At 39.5% G+C, this 13,246-nt stretch overlaps 1 long non-coding RNA gene across 1 annotated transcript in view; it reads left to right on the top strand.

Moving 5' to 3' along the window:
* Positions 1-12,230: 12,230 nt before the first annotated feature.
* The window catches only part of LOC145524159 (uncharacterized), a 44,014-nt gene continuing 42,998 nt past the window's right edge, over positions 12,231-13,246 (top strand). The window contains exon 1 of the long non-coding RNA XR_014067263.1: positions 12,231-12,312. This is a non-coding gene — a long non-coding RNA (uncharacterized LOC145524159). The remainder of the gene's footprint in view (positions 12,313-13,246) is intronic.

Here is a 13,246-nt window from a genome sequence, read left to right as displayed (position 1 = left end):
AAAGTGTGAAAGTGAAAAGTGAAAGTGAAGTCGCTCAGTCGTGTCCAACTCTTTGCGACCCCATGGACTGCAGCCTACCAGGCTCCTCCATCCATGGGATTTTCCAGGCAAGAGTACTGGAGTGGGCTGCCATTGCCTTCTCTCCAATCATAGTAATTGGATTGAAATAAGCACATCACTGATGATAAATCAATCAAATCCTTTAAGGAGACTCGTGCTACTAAGAAAGAGTCACTCTCCTGAGACTGTAGGGGCTGAGGATGATCAAAGCCTGAAACTGCTGGGATTCATCTCTGCCACAAGTATAGAGAGCTTGTTTGAGAATGGAGTCTTTACAGAGAATGCAATGTCAAAAAATGGAGAGTTGGATATTCCTGACCCCATCGTTTAGAGACTGAATCAAACCACACCTAAGGATACCTCAGCCTCTGACTTCTGACTGTGTTAATCACCAACAGGAAAACATTCTACAGAGTAGATATTTATACTGTTATTACAAGAAAGAGAATAGTCCCCTTTATTAAATATACATAGTATGGTTGAGGCAGAAATATGAGCAGAAACTTTCAAATCATGCACTGAGCTAGCCTAGGGGGTTCCATAAAAGTTTCTTAGGGGACACCATGGAAGTCAGAGACTGGGGCTAAGAATAGCTCTGTATTTGTTTTCTATACTGGGCTTTAAAAAAAAATTTCTGAAGAAAGGCTCTGTTGCTAACAAGCAGAAACAAAAATCCTTTGAAAATTGTTAATGTATTGTTTATGTTAGTTCTCGTAGAAATCCAACTTCGTCTACTCTGACTCCTGCTTTCCAACCCACTTTGGCTGTTTATACCCTCAACTGTGCTGTACAATCATTTAATTGCATTTCATACTTCTTTCTCTTCTCCTTCTCAGGGGTGATATATCAGGTATTTCCTCCACATATTCTTCTTTCTTTTCTCAGGGCTATCAGCCAGTTCAGATGTTCAACAAAATTCAAATTCAGCAAATATTCATCGAGGGCAAGGTAGTGCTATGTGCTGTATTTTGTAATATTCATGAATTCTTTCAACTCCCTGAGAGGTGGGAAGCTATTTATATTTGTGTTTAATGAATGAGGTGAAGTGATCATCTCAAAGGTCACAAGGGAAATTGTTGATAGAGCTAGAAATGTTAATACATCCTTTACCATAGCCAGGTATACTATAAAGAGCCTGAAGTTTGGGAACAGACAGGCTTGGATTTGAATCTTGGTTTATCACTTAGGAATTTTTGGAACTCAAACAAGTCACTCAAATTCCCAGAGCCTCAGTTTTCTACCCATAAAATGTAATATTCTCTATCTTATAATGACTTATGTGGATTATATTAAATAATGTATGAAGCACATTGGTGTAAAGTTGGCTCAGGAACTGTTAGTTTCCTTCTACTCTACTAGGAAATATGTATATTCCTTTCCCCAGGATGATCTACATGGAAAACAGTTCTCTGTTACATGTTTAACTCCCTCTAAATATTGTTTTCTGTTTAGACTGCTCAGATACGCAGAACAATATTTGCCATAAATCCTAATATTTAGTCATCTCATTATTGATTATGACCGTTGTCAGCCAGAAGAGAGCAAAGGTCTGTTACTGTGGATTCTCAACGCTAAGATTTGTAGTAGGAAAGAATCAACAACAAATTATTTTAAAATTTTGAACAAGGAGGGTGAAGGGAGGAGGATTTGAAGATTTTCCACAAATTGCAACTTCTCTCCAGGATTCTGAACCTAGCCATCATTTACTGAATCAACAATTATGGATTTAGGCCTAATGTGCACAAGGCATTGATCTAGGGGCTGGAGACACAGTGTGAACAAGCTGGACCACATCTATGCAGAGGATCATGGTGGGTATGGATGATCCATCCATTCTGCCCTCCGGCCTTTTATGGCCCTTACGCTTGCTGCAGTAGTATAGGGCAGGGGTAGCAAATTATGTTTTGTACAGCTGAGTTAAGAATGATGTTTACATTTTTAAAGAGATCCTTTGTAGCCTGCAAAACCTAAAATATTTACCATCTTGCCCTTTACAGAAAATATTTGCTGACCCTGGGTTAGAGTGACCTATTAACTCTTCCATCAAGACCAGAGTAAACAGTTTCATGGTTAAATATCAGTCTTCTAAGTAATAATTTATATAAAGTATTATTAAATTTTACATACTATGATTGTTAAAAAGTATTAAAGAATACAAAAGTAATGGCTAGTGGGAGGAATAGGCTTTTTATATCAATTTTGTAATTAAATAATTCTTTTTTGTAAGTCAGTTGACTGTAACATTTTTTCCCTAGACTAACTGCCACATAAAATGTGGCCCTTCTCTATGTAGCTTCCCTGGGCTTTTTCTATATTTTTTTCTTGTACCAAAAACAGAAGATTAGAAGATGACCTAAAGAAGGGCTACCATGCCTGTTGATGCTAGGGAAGACAGAAGTTACTCTGCTGTCACTAGTATCCTTTGACAATTGCTACTTAAAAATCTCTTAGCCTTTCCATCTAAATATCTGCATTTCTTCCCTGTGCCACATTTATTTAAAATGAAACAGCCCTCCTTTTACTTGTCTGTTTCTCAGGACTCCCACTTTCTTGCACATGTACATTCCTTTCCCTTCCTGCTTGCCCTGGCTTCTCCTCCTTGGGCAAAGCAAGGGTCACTGACTGGCATTCACCTTCTCAGTGCCTTGGTTTGCTAGCTTCACGCTTAAGGGTAATGCAGAGCCTTGGAGTTGCACTGCCTTCTTCCTCTTGTAAACTGCTTCTAGTTATTACACCACTTCCCTGGTGGCACAGATGGTAAAGAATCTGCCTGCAATGCAGGAGACCCGGGTTTGATCCCTGAATCAGGAAGAGCCCCTGGAGAAGGAAATGGCAACCTACTCCAGTATTCTTGCCTGGAGAATACCATGGACAGAGGAGCCTGGCGGGCTACAGTCCATGGGGTCGCAGAGTTGGACACGACTGAGCCATAGCTGTCCTGGTATCACCCTAGTATTGAAGAGTCTATGCCAAGCCAAACTCACAGTGCACATGATTTGAGAATGCTCCCAGCTCCAATGTCAGTGTCCCCACTTAGGTGTCAGCAGGCTAGTTTCTGCTCTTCCTCAATTTGTTGTTGGATTTTAGCCAGCTACTTAGCTTTTGAATGCCTAAATCCTCACATCTGTAGAGTTGAGATAATGCCGACTTTTATTTCAGCTTTTGGGAACAGAATTAAACTGTATATGGACATTGATGTTCCCATAGTAACAGTCACGTAGAGTATCTAGCATGCCACGGGAGGCAATAAATTATTTATGATAAATACTTGTAAAAACTCCTGTCACTATAATAAAAGATTCTTACAGGAAATCCTGGGGATATACTTCACATTAACTTGCGTTCATTATTTCAAGGACAGTTCATTATTCTGCTCCAAACTACTTAATTCTAAATTCTCAAAATATAATCAATTAGCACTTGCTGAAGCTGCTGAACCCAAAACCAGTACAGAGTGCTCCCAGGCCCTTGTAAAGGGAAGGAAGAGACTGACTTCCTGGGGCTGTTTGTTAAAAGGAGGGAGGAGTTAATGGGTGTGGCTTGTCTGCCTAGGGCCATTTGCCAAGCTCAGTAGCTCAGTTCTGTCCCACTCTTTTGCGACCCCATGGACTGTAACCCACTAGGCTCCTCTGTCCTTGGCAAGAATACTGGAGTGACAGCTCCAAATTGGGACTGCCTTGAAGAAAACAAGAATATTAGGTAGCTCTACCAAAACAAAAATTTTGTGCTATTATTATAATCATTATTTTGGAAAAATTAAAATATACAATAAAATACAGAAAATGTAATAATAAATACCCATAATCAACATTTTTGGTTTATAGCCTTCCTATCTTTTTCCTATACTTATATTTTTCCGAATACTGTTTTGTAACCTGCATTTTGATTTGTGAGCATTTTTCCAAGTCATTAAATATTTTTCCAGGTCATAATTGACAGAATATGCCATTGTAAGGATGTATTCATTTATTTAACCAATTTACAATTGTTAAACAGTTAAGTAGTACCCTTACTTGTCGTTTAAATAAAATCAATTCATGTGTCAACTTGAGATCTCATATTAACTTAGCCAACAAATCTTAGACTTAAAAATATCTTGATCCATCTGCAATGTTTCCATTACTACCAACACTCCCTTTCTTCTTTCAATTTTGCTATCAGCCTACTAGCACAAATAAACCCAAATTCCTCTTTAAAAGCAAATTCCCATGTAAGTCTCAAAAGGAGAGGTCAATGCCTGAATTTTGTCTTTCCACATCCTTTGGTCCTTGCATGTGGATTTTTACCTAAAATATTTTTTTTCCTTAATCTTGCTGAAACTATCTTCTTTCTGAATTTTTTCTTCCTTTAATTACAACATTGAACTCTTTATTTAAATTTCAAATCCATCCTTCTTATTCTCTTTTGATAATGGAATTTGATTTTCTCTTTTAATGGAATTTTAGTCCCTCACCTAGCAGATCTTAAATGTTTTAGTATCACGGGACTTCCCTGGTAGTCCAATGGTTAACATTTCACCTTCCAATATAGGAAGTGTGGGTCTGATCTCTGGTTGGGGAGCTAAGATCCCACATGCCTTGTGGCCAGAAAACCAAAACATGAAACAGAAGCAGTATTGTAGCAAATTCAGTAAAGACTTTAAAAGAGGTCCACATTAAAAAAAAACTATTAAAAAAAACTTATTGAGGACTTCAAAGAGCTTTTGTTTATGTGAGCTATACCTATTGCTATTTACCACATTAGAAATTAAAACTGAAATTTTAAAATACTGTTTCATTTTAGAGTAACAATAATATGTAATGCCTATTATATATTAACATAAATAACATATTTGACAACATATAACTGTACAGTTTTTTATAACTGTATCTTTATTATTTAGCAAATAAGTCCCTGGTGGCGAATGGTAAAGAACTTGTTAAAATGCAGGAGACAGATTTGATCCCTGGGTCAGGAAGATTCCCTGGAGTAGGAAATGGCAACCCACTCCAACATTCTTGTCTGGGAAATCCCATGAACGGAGGAGCCTGGTGGGTTACAGTCCATGGGGTCGCAAAGAATTGGACATGACTTAGTGACTAAACAACAACAACTGTATTTTACAGAGTGAAAAAAATTCAGTGAGAAGAAGAGCATTGTTTTATATTTTACAAATTTCTATAATGTCTAGGCTAACAAAAGCAACTGGATTCTCCAATCTGCTTCTACATTGAACCATAGCCATATATAGTGTTTGTTGAAGTATCTGAAGAAAACCCTGCTTCACATAGACATGTGGTTGGAAAAGGAAGGACCTGGCAGATCCTCTGAAGGGTCTTGGGGACTTGCAGGGATCCTCTGCCCATACTAACAAGCGCAGCTCTAAACTGACTCTAACTGCTGGACAGTCTTTTCATGCTTGAGTTTCCTTTTTGTAAAAATATGGTGGTAATAATAGTATTTCAAAATGTTTTGAAATTATAAAATGAAAAATTCTGCAGTGACAGAAATCTCGACCCACACATAAAACAGGAAATCATTTCCTATGGGGCATTTGGGAGACATGATGCTACTGAAACCAAGCAGAACCCTGTTGGCTCCTGGGCATGGAAGCCTTTACATGTCTCCTGTTTTTGTTTGTAGGGAACAGACTCCAGCCTCCATGACCTTCCTTGAGTTCCAAAGGGCAATTCAAACAGTTGCTCATCAAGGGAATGAGGAGATGCAGAGACAAGGGAGGAAGAGCCAAAAAACAAGAGTGCAGTCTTGTGGTAGAGTTCTGATTCCACCTAAAGGGATACACATAATAATATCTTTGAGCCCTTTTTTCCAGTAGTCATGTATGGATGTTGAGAGTTGGAGCGTAAAGAAAGCTGAGTGCTAAATAATTAATGCTTTCCTGTGGCACAGTGGATAAGAATCTGCCTCCCAACACAGGGAACATGGGTTCGATCTCTGTTCTGGGAAGATTCTACATGCCATGGGACAACTACGCCCATGTGCCACAACTACTGAGCCTGTGTGCTGCAACTAATGAAGCCCAAGTGCCTAGAGCCTGTGCTCTGCAGCAAGAGAAGCCACCACAGTTAGAAGCCCAAGCACAGCAATGAAGAGTAGCCCCTGATCACTGCAATTAGAGAAAGTCCAGGCAAAGCAACAAAGACTCAGCACAGCCAAATATAAAACAATAATAAATTAATTTAAAAAAATTAATGCTTTTGAATTCTGGTGCTGGAGAAGACTCTTGAGAGTCCCTTGGCACAAGGAGATCAAACCAGTCAATCCTAAAGGAAATCAAACCTGAATATTCACTGGAAGAACTATTGCTAGCTGAAGCTGCAATACTTTGGCCACCTATAGAGAGCTGATTCATTGCAAAAGACTCTGATGCTGGGAAAGATTGAAGGCAAAAGGAGAAGGGAGTGGCAGAGGATGAGATGGTTAGATAGCATCACTGACTCAATGACTTAATGATGGAACAACAACAGCAGCAACTGTAGAGCACAGAGAACTATGTTCAATATCCTATGACAAACTATAATGGAAAATAATATTAAAGAATGTATCTATATATGCATAACTGAATCACTTTGCTGTACAGCAGAAATTAACACATTGTACATAGACCACACTTCAATTAAAAAAATAAAAAAGAATAAGTAACTGAATATTGGAACAAACTCCAGGAGATAGTGAAGGACAGGGAAACCTGGTGTATTACAGTCTGTGGGATCACAAAAAGTCAGACACAACTTAGCAACTGAACAGCAGAAATAAAATCCCCAATAAATGGAAGATGTCAGCATTCTTCATTCCAGAGAAGACCACCTGAGTTCAGATTAAAGGAACCAGAGAAGCATCAAGAGATTACCTGAGACCAAATTAAAGGAGTGCAGGCCCTGCACACATCCTAATCTTGTTAGTAACTCCACCCTTGAACCATTGCTATAAAGCTCCTCACCAAATCCTCCTGAGTTGGGACACAAGAGTTTTGAGGGCAAGAGCCTGCTGTGTCTCCCTTTGCCTGGCGAAGCAATAAAGCTATTCTACTTCACCCAGGACTTGGTCTCTGAGATTCGATTTGGCACTGGTGTGCAGAGGCCAAGTTTTTGGCATCACAAAGTAACATGGGAGCCAAAGCAAGCTGGTGATTCCAATGGTCTTTACTACACCCTTTACTACTGTAACCAAAACTAGGAATTTTCTAAAGAAAATTTTAAAGTTTCTTATAAAGTTTTGGTTAAAAAAACAAATCTCTTTTTCAGGAGGGTAAGATGTGAATTTTGATTCAATTTCAAAATGAAGTATATCTCTCTGACCCCCTGCCAGTTGTTATCTCAGTATTCTTTGATCTATCAAATGCACTTATGCTTTATTTTTTGGAAAATGTTGAATGTGTTTTGTTTTAACTTAATTTAGGACAGAGGTGAAACTAACCTCTATGGACATTTTGGAGTAAGAATGTCCACTTTCCCATGGTGGACCTTATAATGGGTTCTGTGTGCTACAACCGATCCAGTCTGAGCTACACTGACTGTTGTTATTTAGTCACTAAGTCATATCCGACTCTTCTGTGACCCAATGGACTGTAGCCTGCTAGGCTCCTCTGTCCATTTCTCTAGACATACTCTGCTGTGGGCTTGACTGTACCCATTCTGTGAAGCTGGAATGTTGGGACACCTCATATAGCCTATTTCACAACAGTATACATTCCATTTAATCTGACACAGTGTTTCAGCCTACAAAGTTGGGATGGAGGAGGCAGGAGAGCACAGAAACTTCTGTCCTTAATCCCCACCCAGAGGTCCAGTAGATTGTCCACCTTTGTAAGAACCTCACACTGATGATCCAAAGGTTGTAGCTCTGCTCTCTGCCTTCTAGAGGCCAGGGGTGAGCGGTGGGCACAGATGTTTTTCTCCTATCTGCCCACAGTTCTGGGTTGTATCTCAATATGGTGCTGAAATAGGGTTGCAGCCTGGATTTCAGAGAGACTGAATGTGCCTGCATTTGGTAAAAGGAGATAATGGGCTGGGTGAGGACAAAAGAAGAGATGATATGATAGTGTTTTGAAAACACTTTAAGTCCAATCTGAGTGTAAGAACTGTTGTTTCTAAGTGCCTAAATCATCCTTAGTGTGAGGAATAGTAGTGAATAGAGACACACAAGGCCTGAGGAGACTCTTTCACTTGCTTCTATCAGATCAGAGGAAAGAAGATGCTGATCCTTCTCAGTTCTTCTCATTACGCTAATCCTCTCTGTGGAGTTCCTGAAGTTAAGTGGATCTTGGCTAAAAAGCCTGTGGTTGATCCCCCACACCTTCCCTCTGTCACAAATGAAAGGTATAGTCTAGTAATGAACATTTTTATTTCCCTATCTAACCGAGTAACTCCTTCTGCCACACATTGATTGCAGCATTCTTTATCAATGACTTCATTCTTCAAGTCTTTTACACTTCTCTGACATCTAAAAGTGGCTAATAAAATCCCTGCATATATTTTTTATGAGAATATATCAAATACTTCCATGTGCATGTTCAACATTAAAAAAAAATTATCTATTAAGTATTTTTCAATTAAATGTAAGCAGAGCTTTGGTGCTGAAATAAATTTTGGATTTAGAAATTGATTCTTAAGTGAAATTAAGAATGTGCTTAATTAGACTTCAATTGCTCCACTTAAAAAAGGTCACCTAAATTTGGAAAAGATAACTGATTCTAATTGCGACAACCTCATGCTTGTTGAATTCTATCAGAAAGGAAGGAGCATTTATCCTCACTTTTGATAAACTCATTTTGTTGAGCATTGCCTCATTTATACTTTCACAGTGAAGGCCCATCCACAAAATCTTGGGTTCTGAGGAAACAAAGCAATCACATTTTAGTGCATTAGTAGGCTTTGATTCCTCGTTTCAGAAGATTTAACAGCTTGATATGTGCAAATACTTTCGACCGTATGTACTTAATTTTCTCTGTTTGCAATAATGGGACTGTGTTTCCCCAGGGTCTATTAGAGGTGTTGCTTGTTGAATGAGAAAATGTCTCTAAAGCACTTGGAATTCCTAGAGATAGCTGGGTCATAAATTAAAGTAACCTATTTTCTAGAGAGTCAAGGTAGAATAAACTGGTGGCTTAGGGAGTAGGCTCAATAGGAGTCAAGGCAGAAGAACTTGAAAGGAGCTCTGAGCAAGCTACACAAGAGTAGCATGGGCTTCTTTGGTTTCCATGTTTCCTGTGGCAATGTGAAGCTCTTAGGCTACATGGTATTCATATTGTTCTTTGGTTCTATGGACAATGGAGATGGAGGAAGTTCAAGTTCATGGTTGAGCAATGGACAAAAGGTGCCAGCTATCCTGAGAACCATGTCAACTTAGTTTATATCCAAGTATTGGACAAAATGAGAAAAATAATTTGGTCAAAAACTATATTCCAGAACATCTCACACAGACCACTATTCAAGCATCAGCTGAATTATTAGTGTGATTTTTGACTCCTTACAATAAACAGGGATTTTTCCAGCTTTATTAAGGTATAATTGATATATAACATTACATAAGTTTAAAGTTACAGCATGATGACTTGACATGTATTGTGAAGTGGTTACTATAACAAATTTAGTTAATATCTATCTTCTCATATAGTTATCAAAAAAAATTTTTTTTTTCCTCGTGTTCAGAAGCTTGAGGATCAGTTTTTTAAGAGCAACTTTCCTATAAACCATACAGCAGTGTTAACTTTAGTCATCTTGCTGTATATCACATCCCCAGGACTCATTTATCTTATAACTGGAAGTTTATACCTTATGACTAACCCCATCCAACTACCCCCTCCCCCTACTCCCTGACTTTTTTTTTCTCTTTCTGATGAGAACATTTAAGATCTACTCTTCAGGAATTTTCAAGTATATAATACAGTATTGTTAACTACAGTCACCATCAGGGACTTTTTAAAGCAGAGATCACCTTCATTTAGGTGACCTTTCTCACAATCCATAATATGCGAGATATAAATACAGTAATTTCAAATACCGTGAAATTTATTACAATGCTTAAAACGTAGTTTTACATTACAGCAAAATAGCAGCCTGAGCTGTCATGTTCCTATAGTTGTGTCTGAGAGGAAATGGTGATCACATCCAAGTTTGGAATTAGGAAAAGAGGGACGGAGATCGGAGATCGGGAGGGCTATCAAAGCTGCCACCACTGTAGCTCCTGCTGCAGTCACACTGATAAAGACAGGAGGAAGTAAGCCAGCTTGAGTCCTGAGCCTTAAAGAACTTGATCTACAAGTAGGAGAGGAAAATAGAAGCACTAAAGAAGTTATCAGCAGTTTCTCCAGAGCAGTTGAACTGTGTTGAACTGCTTTCTGTTCTCCAGTATTTCTAGCAAAAAAAAAACTTGCACTTCTGGTTAAGACTTAATGACCACACTAAGAATGCAGACTATCTCATAGGGATATCCTTCCAAAGCCTCTAGGACGTGAGTCATTATATCAGCATCTTGAGCAAAGGACAACTTAGTTATGGAGGACTTGCAGAAAATGACATTTCATCTCCAAGTCTAGCTAACACAACAATTCCTTTAAAGGACTAGTTCTAGGATTCTTTGCTAGTTAATAGTGAGAACATTCCCAGGACAGAGGGAACTATTTCACATGACCCAAGAAAAGCTGACAAGTCATTTTTCCCTCTTCTGTTTTCTCCTTACCGAATGGTCCTTATTCACTATTTCACTGCTCTCAAGAAAGGATTTGATCAAGTCCTTTCTCCTAAGAGTCAGAAAGAGAAAATAATGAATAAAGGTTTGATGTGTTTTCTTTCTCAGGGGTATTCTAACTAAGGGATAAAACTCTACTTGGTGAATTTTAAGCATTTGCTAGCCCAGTGTCAGGAGTTCAGGGTGGAAAAGAGAATGTCATCTATTCTAACTAGTTTTCTTTTTGCCATTAGCAAGGCAAACCCCAATGGGTTCCCACAAGCATGGTGGACATCTCTCTTACAGCCTCTCAGAAATCATACTTGTCTATGTCGTATGTCGGGAAGGAGGCATTTCCTCATGGCTTGTCTGGCCACTGCCTCAACGACTGGGTCTAATGTGACTCTACAGCAGTTATGCTTTTATATTTTTATGTGTAAGACACACTAAAAATGTAATTGCATTTACTTCTCTCCAAAAATCTATGAACTAATTATTATTCCTGCTTTATAGATATAGAAACTGAGGCTTAGATAAATGAGTTGTGTAAGATGACACAGGTGGAAAAGGTAGACCCAAGATGTTGAGTTTAGCTCTAACATAAAAATTCATGTTCTTTCTGCTCTGTCACCATACATCTCAGTAACAATGCCACACATATTGTAGAGGTGTCCACTTTTGAGAGACATTTTCCCTGATACTAGCTGTGACTCTGTGGTACCTCCATTGCCACTCAAAGACCACTGAGATGGGGAGATAGGAGCCCAGTGCACCAGTAAGAGTGAGGTCTTGTGGAGAACTCCTCTCTAGTCTGCTGGGACTCGGATGGACCTGGTCACCTGTCCTACCAATAGCAGCAAGCAGAATTTTTTTCTTCTCTTTAGAAAGGATTAGAGAGTGAGGAATAACTCCGTCCAGATATTTCCAAGGGCAAACCAACTAACGGAGACTTAATACACATACACAGATTGTTTGCATTTTATGTTTTCCTTACTGTAGCCTTTTCCTTCTAATATCTCTTAGGAGACTCTCCCCAGAGAACAAAGTAGGCACATTGGAATCATTCGTATATTTTAAATGACTATTGTTTTTTAAGACACATATTCAGGATAAAGGATTTTTCCTGATTACTGAGCTTAATATATGAAAATTCTTGTAAATAAATAAAAACTACATAACCATTTAGCTATGGTTATACATCAATTGCTAATATAGTAAAAATTACACGACAGTGGAAGGGGTTTGGGACTATGCTGTATTTACAGTAAGCAAAGGGAACTTAAAATCTGATGGGATATTTATCATCCTAATGTAAAAAAAGTAACGAACAATATACTCTGATCACATTATTCTTATTTTAAAATCTGATTGTGTAACAGAGTGTGGCCAAGCGCAGCCCTTACCGCAACACAGAGACTATGCCGCCATTACTCCCCACCCTGTTACCAGGCAACAGGTCCCGCTCAACCATTGGTCAGCGCTGCAGTGAGCCCCTCCCACAAGCCACCAACTGTCAAGGAGCAACCGTTACTGAGAGACCCAACCAACTGTTGGCGGAATGGTGGTCATTAGGTGGAGAATGAGGTAAGAGGCAGATCCTAGCATTCTTCCTGGGGCCCTCCAGCTCACCCAGCCTCAAGCTTGCAGCCTTGGGGGGTGGGAAGGAGGTTGCCCAGAGACAGTCTGGGGCTGTGTCCTAAGGGCTCCAGCCCTGGCCAAGGCTGCCTACTGGACTGGCCCAGTCCTTGAGGTGGTGGTGAACCTCCCCCTCGACCCTCGCCTCTGTGACCTAATGGCAGCAGCAGTCTGCATAGGACGCAGTCGACGGGACCTGGCCTCCAGCTTCTCGGCGGCATGAGGAGCCTGAGGGCCAGTTGGGCTCTGGGTGCCTGGCTCCCTCAGCAATGACAGCCAGGAAGCCTCCGGCTGAGATCTGCTTCCTCTTAGCCAGGACTGGACCTCAGAGGGTGAAAGCTATGCCTGGGGGCCTGACTCTTTCTCATCATAACAGAGAATAACATTCATTTGGTGGAAATTTACAGGAACTTTGTTACCTGACCATGACCTGACCTCATAAATAAAGGCTCTCACACCAAGAAATCTGCAACAACTAACCACACCTCACCATCACCTTTCCTAGAAAAGAACTTTGCTGAAAGCTTTTAGGGAGTTTGGGGTTTTTAAGGTATGAACTACCCATCTCCTTGCATGGCCCTCAGTAAACCTCTCCCTGTTTCAAACTCTGATGTTTTGATATAGTTTGGCCTCCCTGAGTGTGGGGCACTCAGAATTGCCTTTCAGTAACAACAGCAAGAAAAACTTTTGATCCATGGAATAAGATTTTAGAAACATTAGCACACAAGAAATTGTAATTAAGGAATGATTCTTTTGTAATCAGCACAAAACCTAAGGTCAGTGGTGTCTGTATGATTCACTATTAGTTTATTAAAAACTGAAAACACTGAGAAACTTTTCTTTTTCCAGTGTGGTCAGTAGCCTGAGTTCTCTGAAGCTCTGG

The sequence above is a fragment of the Giraffa tippelskirchi genome, chromosome 10, assembly GCF_054371585.1.
Source record: "Giraffa tippelskirchi isolate mGirTip1 chromosome 10, T2T-mGirTip1v1.2.pri, whole genome shotgun sequence".
In the NCBI taxonomy this organism is placed as follows: domain Eukaryota; kingdom Metazoa; phylum Chordata; class Mammalia; order Artiodactyla; family Giraffidae; genus Giraffa; species Giraffa tippelskirchi.
This window is presented reverse-complemented; position numbering and strand designations above follow the sequence as displayed.